The sequence below is a fragment of the Pinus tabuliformis genome, chromosome 2_1, assembly GCF_031772625.1.
Source record: "Pinus tabuliformis cultivar Carrire ecotype Pingquan chromosome 2_1, CPIR1, whole genome shotgun sequence".
Taxonomy (NCBI): Eukaryota; Viridiplantae; Streptophyta; class Pinopsida; order Pinales; family Pinaceae; genus Pinus; species Pinus tabuliformis.
Genome location: NC_142299.1, coordinates 16032285 through 16039607, shown reverse-complemented (window position 1 = coordinate 16039607; position 7323 = coordinate 16032285). Strand labels below are relative to the sequence as shown.

Here is a 7323-nt window from a genome sequence, read left to right as displayed (position 1 = left end):
GGCACTGAGAATGGAATTCAAATGCAACATACTGTTTCATATACTCCACAACAAAATGGTGTAGCTGAAAGGAAGAATCGCACCTTAAAGGAAATGGCTAATTGTATGCTTCAATAAAGGACTTAGTCTTAATTATTGGGCAGAAGCAATTAACTGTGCAAATTACATAATAAATCGCACTCCTACTAAGGTTTTAAAGAATATCACTCCAGAAGAAGCATGGAGCTCAATTAAACCAGATGTAAGTCACTTTCGTGTTTTTTGAAGTGAAGCATGGGCCCATATTCCAGATGAGAAACATAAAGCTTTAGAACCTAAGAGTGAAAAATGTATTTTGTTGGATATTCTGAAGATGTCAAAGGATATAGACTTATTCCACTTAAGTCCAAAAATGTTATCATTAGAAGAGATGTAAAGTTTGCTGAAAATATATCGGCCTACGAGCCTAGTTCGGCGGATGTGCCACCTCTCCCTATCTCTTCTACTTTTGAAAATATTTCTTCTTCAGATGATGAAAGTGAGGATGAAAATCCTCCCCCACCTTCTCAGGATCCTCCTTCAGCTCCGCAGCTTCCAAAATGGGTTCGTGCTACTCGAGATGCAGTAAGTGATCTTGCCGGTGATCCTACAGATCAGCGACGTACACGTTCTCAGTTTGATAGAGCCTCTTCTTTACTGGCTCAAGCTTCAGTGAATTATGATCCTAACACCTTTGCAGAAGCTTCAGGCCATCCAGATTGGGAAGCAGCTATGAATGAAGAATATCATTCATTATTGGCAAATGATACATGGGATCTTGTTCCTCTACCAAAGGGACGAAAACTTGTTAGATGCAAATGGGTTTACAGAACCAAGTATGGACCAGATGGGAAAGTTGATAAACATAAAGCTCGTCTTGTTGCTAAGGGTTTTCACAAGTTGAAGGCATTGACTACACTGAAACCTTCTCCCCTGTTGCCAAAATGAACTCTATCCGCCTTGTTCTTTCCCTTGCTACCTCTTTCAAATGGGATGTCCATCAGATGGATGTTAAATTTGCCTTCTTGCATGAAGAAATCTATATGGAACAACCTATTGGCTTTATACAAGCAGACTCCAGCCTTGTATGTTGGCTTAAGAAATCCCTTTATGGTCTCAAGCAAGCTCCTCGAGCTTGGTATGCCAAAATGGATAACTTTCTTTTAGAAAATGGCTTTTCTAGGTGTCATTCTGACAATACTGTCTACACCAAGAAAGTGGGCAAGTCTCTTATCATTCTTGTTCTTTATGTTGATGATCTTATCCTGACTGGTAGTGATCCCAACCTTATAAACCATGTGAAGTCTAGCCTTAAAAGGAAGTTTGAAATGACAGACTTAGGACACTTACATTATTTTCTTGGTCTTCAAGTCTTGCAATCCAAGGAAGGTATTTCCCTTTCCCAGTCCAAGTATCCCTGTGATATTCTACACCATTTTCACATGGAAGACTGTAAGCCAGCCCCTTCTCCCTTTCAGTCTGGAGTCAAACTTTCAGTCACTTGTACTTCTCCTGAAGTTGATGCTACCTTATACCGTCAACTTGTAGGAAAACTTTTGTATCTAACCCATACTCGTCCTGACCTTTCCTTTGTTGTTGGCCTTGTTGCTCGGTTTATGCAAAACCCACATGAAAGTCATTGGAAAGCAGCTAAAAGAATACTTCGTTATGTTCGAGGTACAGTTCAGTTTGGGATTCATTACAGTGCCGAAGCAGCTCCTCTATTGGTTGGTTTCACTGATTCCGATTGGGCTGGTGACCCTGATGATCGGAAGTCTACTGCAGGTTATGTGTTCACTCTTGGTTCCGGACCTATTACATGGGCTTGCAAGAAACAAGGTGCCATTTCTCTTTCTTCAGCAGAAGCAAAGTATCATGGTTTCTTGAAGCTAGTAAGGAAGCCTTGTGGCTTCGTCAGATCCTGTCAGAGTTTGGCTTTCAGCAGCAACATCCGACTACACTTTGGTGTGATAATCAAAGTGCCATTCAACTATGCAAAGATCCAGTCCAACATCAGCGCAGCAAACACATTGAACTGCACATGCACTTCATCAGAAAGCTCATCCACGACCATGTTCTTGAAGTGCAATATTGTTCAACAGATGATCAAGTTGCAGACATCTTTACAAAGGCTCTCACAGAGGCGAAATTCACTAAACTTCGATTTATGGTTGGAGTTCAGGAAGTTGTCACTAAGGGGGGATAGGCTCTAGTGCCTCCTTCCTTCTCCTATTGTGTCATATTTGTAAATCCTTCAATCCTATCCCAAGTTGTTCTTAAGGGGGATGTTAGGATATTCCGACACATAGGAAATAGTTTAGTATAAATTGGTCTAGTATAGAGTTAGGTAAAGGGTGTTTCTTTACTATGTACATTTTGTAACTTACAATCCGACGGTCACGATATGTAGTGATCTGACGGTTCATTCTCTCATCGGTATTACCGACACTTGATCCGTGGCTTAACACCCGATTGGTCCATGATCTCTATTTAAAGAGCATGGAGGGTCATTTGTAGGTTAACTGTTCATGAGAGAAGCTTATGTAAAATTTCATTCTTTTATTAATAAATTGCCTGAAGTGGCCACATTGGCTCAGGCCGTGGACTGTTTCCCTCTTTGAGGGTTTTAACCATGTCAAAATACTGGTGTATTGATCTGTGATCTGTGTGTGAGCGGTGTCCTTTGGTGTTCTGGCTGAGGAACTTACCCTGTAAATTCCTACATTCTGAAAGCTCTAATTGCTCTTTCCTTTAATATTAATACTCCTTTGTTTATGTAGAGTATTAAAATATGAGTAACTAATTTTTTTTTTAAATATTTTATTTAATAATCTTTTTTTTACCTCTTTAATTTTTTTTCTCTGATTATCTTTCTTTCTTTCTTTTTATTTTTTTTATTTTTTAATAATCTTTTTTTGATTCCTGTCTTTTTTTCTTTCTTTTGTTTAATTAAATAATTTTATAGCCAAAGGCCTGATAGGAAATCCAGCAAAATGGAGAACCTCCAACTAAATAGTGAAACACTCGATTTGTGACGACAACTACGTTAACAAAGACTTTTAATGGCCAATGGTCAAGATCGTAGAACATGGCTCTGATACCAATGTAACGAACAAAGTTTGTATACTCAAAGGAATGCTCTGATACCAATGTAATGAACAAAGTTCGTATACGCAACGAAATAATTCATAAGATCTAAAATATATAAGTATCCATCGTAGGACAAGTAGTAATTGTATATAAGAAATTGTTTAATGTATAAAAAATGTGTAATGATTACAATGGCCGACACTAGTTACATTCTTCAACACATCATTCTCAAGACTAGGATCCAAGAATGGCTCAAAAATATCAACAATCATCTCTTCCTGATGACATGGAATATAGGGTAAGACAAGATTCCTATCAACATCATCATCAATATCATAAATTGGATCCTTGTCGAAAGAATGGGCCCTGACATCCCAATTCCCTTGAAGAAATGACATGGAATATAGGGTAAGACAAGATTCCTATCAACATCATCATCAATATCATAAATTGGATCCTTGTCGAAAGAATGGGCCTTGACATCCCAATTCCCTTCTTTTATATGCAATAACTCAGAAATGTCAACTTCCAGGGAATTAATGGGATCAACCCTTTCAAGGTCTTCAAGGAACGCAATATCATAGATAACATCCTTGAAAGGGGAGGGGTTATTCCCAACTCCATTTTCCATTTTCATCAGCAGTATCGTAAATTGGATCCTCCTCAAAATGATGGTTGCTTCCATCCCACTTCCCCTCATTTATATGCAAAAAGTCACAAATGTCAACCTTTGGGAATCAATGTGGTCCCCATTTTCAAGATCTTCAGAGAGTACATTATCAAACATCACATCCATGAAAAATGGGGGGGTTAGCTCAACTTATTTTGCTAAAGAACCATCTTTATCGTGCTATTCATCATGGACTAAGGACTCCATCGAGCTTTCCTCTTCTTTGTTATCGTAGTCAATTCCCCAATCTGTAGCCCAAAATTCTTCCATATATCCTTCATCTGCTTGAGTGTCTAGGGAACCATGATCTTCTATATCGCTAGCCTCCTCTGGTGTACCCAACTCTAGGACCTCCTTGGGGATGGAGTGAAATTGTTGGTTGCCCTGATGATCTTCCTTTGCATTTTTATAAAGACCAAGACATAATTGGTTTATGGCCAGGATTTTGTGTGCATCTTCATCAGTCATGAATTGTGACCTCCAATACTAAAGAAACCTTCCAATCAGAGCTTCAAATGAAGTGGTGCTAGTAGGGTCACATAGTTCATTGATTTGACATGTTCCATTAATTTTACCAAGGTGTCCTGGTGAGTGATATTTTCTCTTGAAACATATGAGACAAATTCTTCTCTGTGATCAAGTACGAATAATGGATTACCGTCGAATCTTGGGATGCTTGCTATGGTAATTGTATTACAGAATATCTCATGCAAATCCCAAGGAGCCATTGTTTTGATCTTTACATAATTACTAAATGTAGAGTTGCCAAGGTGAATGCAAGATGACTTAAAGAATGCTTGCTTCACCCTACAAGCACTAGAACATAGAAGTTCAATGAAGAACTAGGGCTTCGTTCTTCCAATGGGGTCACCAAATAGGGATTAATCTTGTTGTTAAAGAAGAAGGTAAATATTTCATAAAGGTAGACTTGCTTCTCCCTGACAAGACGCCAAAAAAATTGTCGCAAAATCTAGCATACCTTGGAAAGGGAAACCCTACAGGGGATAGACTGACCAAGAAGTAACAATGGGGTAGTGGCCCACTATCACCACAGCCAAAACCCCCTGCTCTTTATAGATTTTCACCGAGGGGAGGAATCTCGGTAGGGAGAGATCACTTATGACAGATATTCTAGGGTTAATGTGTGAAATGATCTCACTAGAAACTCTTCAAGAAAGACACAATTTAGGTTCAAGGCTTCACAAAGAAGTAATTCACTTTCTATAAAGAGGCCTAGAAATAAGGGCAAAAGACATAGGGCTTGATAAATTTGACGAGCGTTGCAGTAAATCAAAGTCAAGGCTACAAGAAAAGGTTGCTTATAATGTATATAAGCAATGCAAGGTTCATGAAACCTTGAAGGAAGCCCTTAAGTTGAAGGAAGGATAACTATGGTTTCCCTCTTAGACAAACACTACGGCAAGGAAATTTATGGATGAAATTGAAGTGGATGCCTACCAAAATGATATGATAGATTTAGTGGCAAATAATATCCTCTTGATGCTTAGGCTCTCCGACCACCAAAATTCCTCTTACCTAGGGATTCGCACCAAGCCGTGATTTCCTAACTTATCCTTGAAAGAGCCAAATTTCAGAGAGAGAAAATATTGAAAAAATTTAAGAACAATCATCAACAAGTTGGATTAGTGTCTTGTCCCTTAGGAATAAGGAGTCTAGGATGATAAAGATTAGCTAAATTTGCTCCTAAGGAGGCCGAAATGTGATGCCCTAGCAATCAAATTTCTAGCATATATCCACTCAATGGAGAAATGGAGTTTTATGGGAGAGCTACAAGGAGTTCACCAATAGGACAATTCATTACATACTATGTATGAGTAATGCATGCAATATTCATCTAGGTAGCAATTCAAAAATGATCTTCAATGAATTAGGCCACAATTTAGCATAACCTAGAATCAATAATTCCATATGTTAGACATTCAAGAAATATATATTCAACAATAAAGTACACTTTTAAGATAACATACAAGACTTCCATCCATTAGACCAAAGAATAACACCATAGAATATCATTATAATTGATCTCTCTCCTACTGGGACTCCTCCCATCGGTGAAAGTCCATAAAGAGCAGGGGGTTTTGTCTGTGGTGACAGTGGGCCATGTTACCCACCACTAGTGGGTGACCCCTATGGAAGAATCTTTCTCCTAGATTTGTCTTCGGCCTATAGCTGGCAACCCCTTGCAGCCACCCGATAGCTCGATGTGCCAACATTCTCTGCCACTTGAGCCAGCTATTGTGTGCCCTCGCCCATCTATTATGATCATATGTTTGAAGGTGGGTCTTCCAACCCCAAAGGTATGGTTTTTCATTATATAATTGGGTGTTTATGCTTTCTTTTCTTGGGCACATTTGGACATGGACTAGTGGGGAGATTCGCTAGAAAGAATGGGCTTGGATTGTACTCTTGTTCCTTTTTCTCAACTTGGAGATTAATCTTGTATCCTAGTCCCGTGGGATCTCCTCTAATGGTTACTAGCTTTAGGAGTGACACTACATGGGAAACCCTAATTTTGGTTGTGTTGTCCTGCTTCTCCATACCATATGTACTCCCCTCCGCTCATTATAACCCCTTTTCACACTTTTCTCATTGGGTCCACAAGGTGTTAGACTCCCCATCCCCTTGTCCACACTTTGGGTCGAGACTGGAACGATGCCCCAGAGGTTGATGCGGCTAAAAAGTAAGTTAAAAGCATAATTTGACCACTTACAACAGGAAATGTACTACAAAATGCAAAAAATAGTCGGGCCATAAAATTTAGCGTGTGGGCAAAAGCCAAACATGAGCTCTACCCCCTATCACTATGGACATCACCCTGGTTCCTAGGGCTCCTGTGAGTGCCCTCTGCATCATCAAGGAACCCATGATTTTCCCAACCGCTGGCGGGCGATGGACTGCCCAACCTTAAGGGGATAATCACTGCTTCATCATACACATCATGCTCTCATCCCTTGGAGTCTCGAGCTATTAAAAGAAAAAAAAAATCAAAAAAATGCAAAAGGCATATGAAGATGGGTGGAAAAACAAAGGTCGGGGTAACTCATTTATCACAACTGCTTCCTCCTACATCCATATACCCAACGTGTGGGCTTCCGTCAATATTTCTCCCCTTGTACCATGGTTTGGAGCCTTCCCTGTTCCCCCACCTCGTTCCACCATCACTTCACATGCTACCTGCCATTTGATGGATGTCCCATGGACCTATCACTCCCGTAGAGGTTGAAACCACCTAATAGGGTCATTTTTTAACCTCTCTTGTCGAACAAGGTAACAGTTGTACGGTCTAAAGTCCATTTGGAAGTGCATACCACTATGAAGTGTCCACTCTTTCCCCTGGTTAGCAAGCTTGTTTACTTAAATAGCACTAATGGATTGTTGTACTAGAAGGTGAGGAGATGCAATGGATCTTATACAGGATTGCAGGTGAGTCTCCATTTGGACTTGGTCTCCCTATACGGGGTCCAAGTCCTCCAGAGGGTCATAATGGCAATTGTAGGGGGAGCGTTGAGAGCCATGGGCCTCCA

At 39.9% G+C, this 7323-nt stretch overlaps 1 protein-coding gene across 1 annotated transcript in view; it reads left to right on the top strand.

The window, feature by feature from the left end:
* LOC149198451 (uncharacterized) overlaps window positions 1-7323 on the top strand; it is a 104226-nt gene that overhangs the window by 591 nt on the left and 96312 nt on the right. The gene's annotated exons all lie outside the window — the stretch shown is intronic.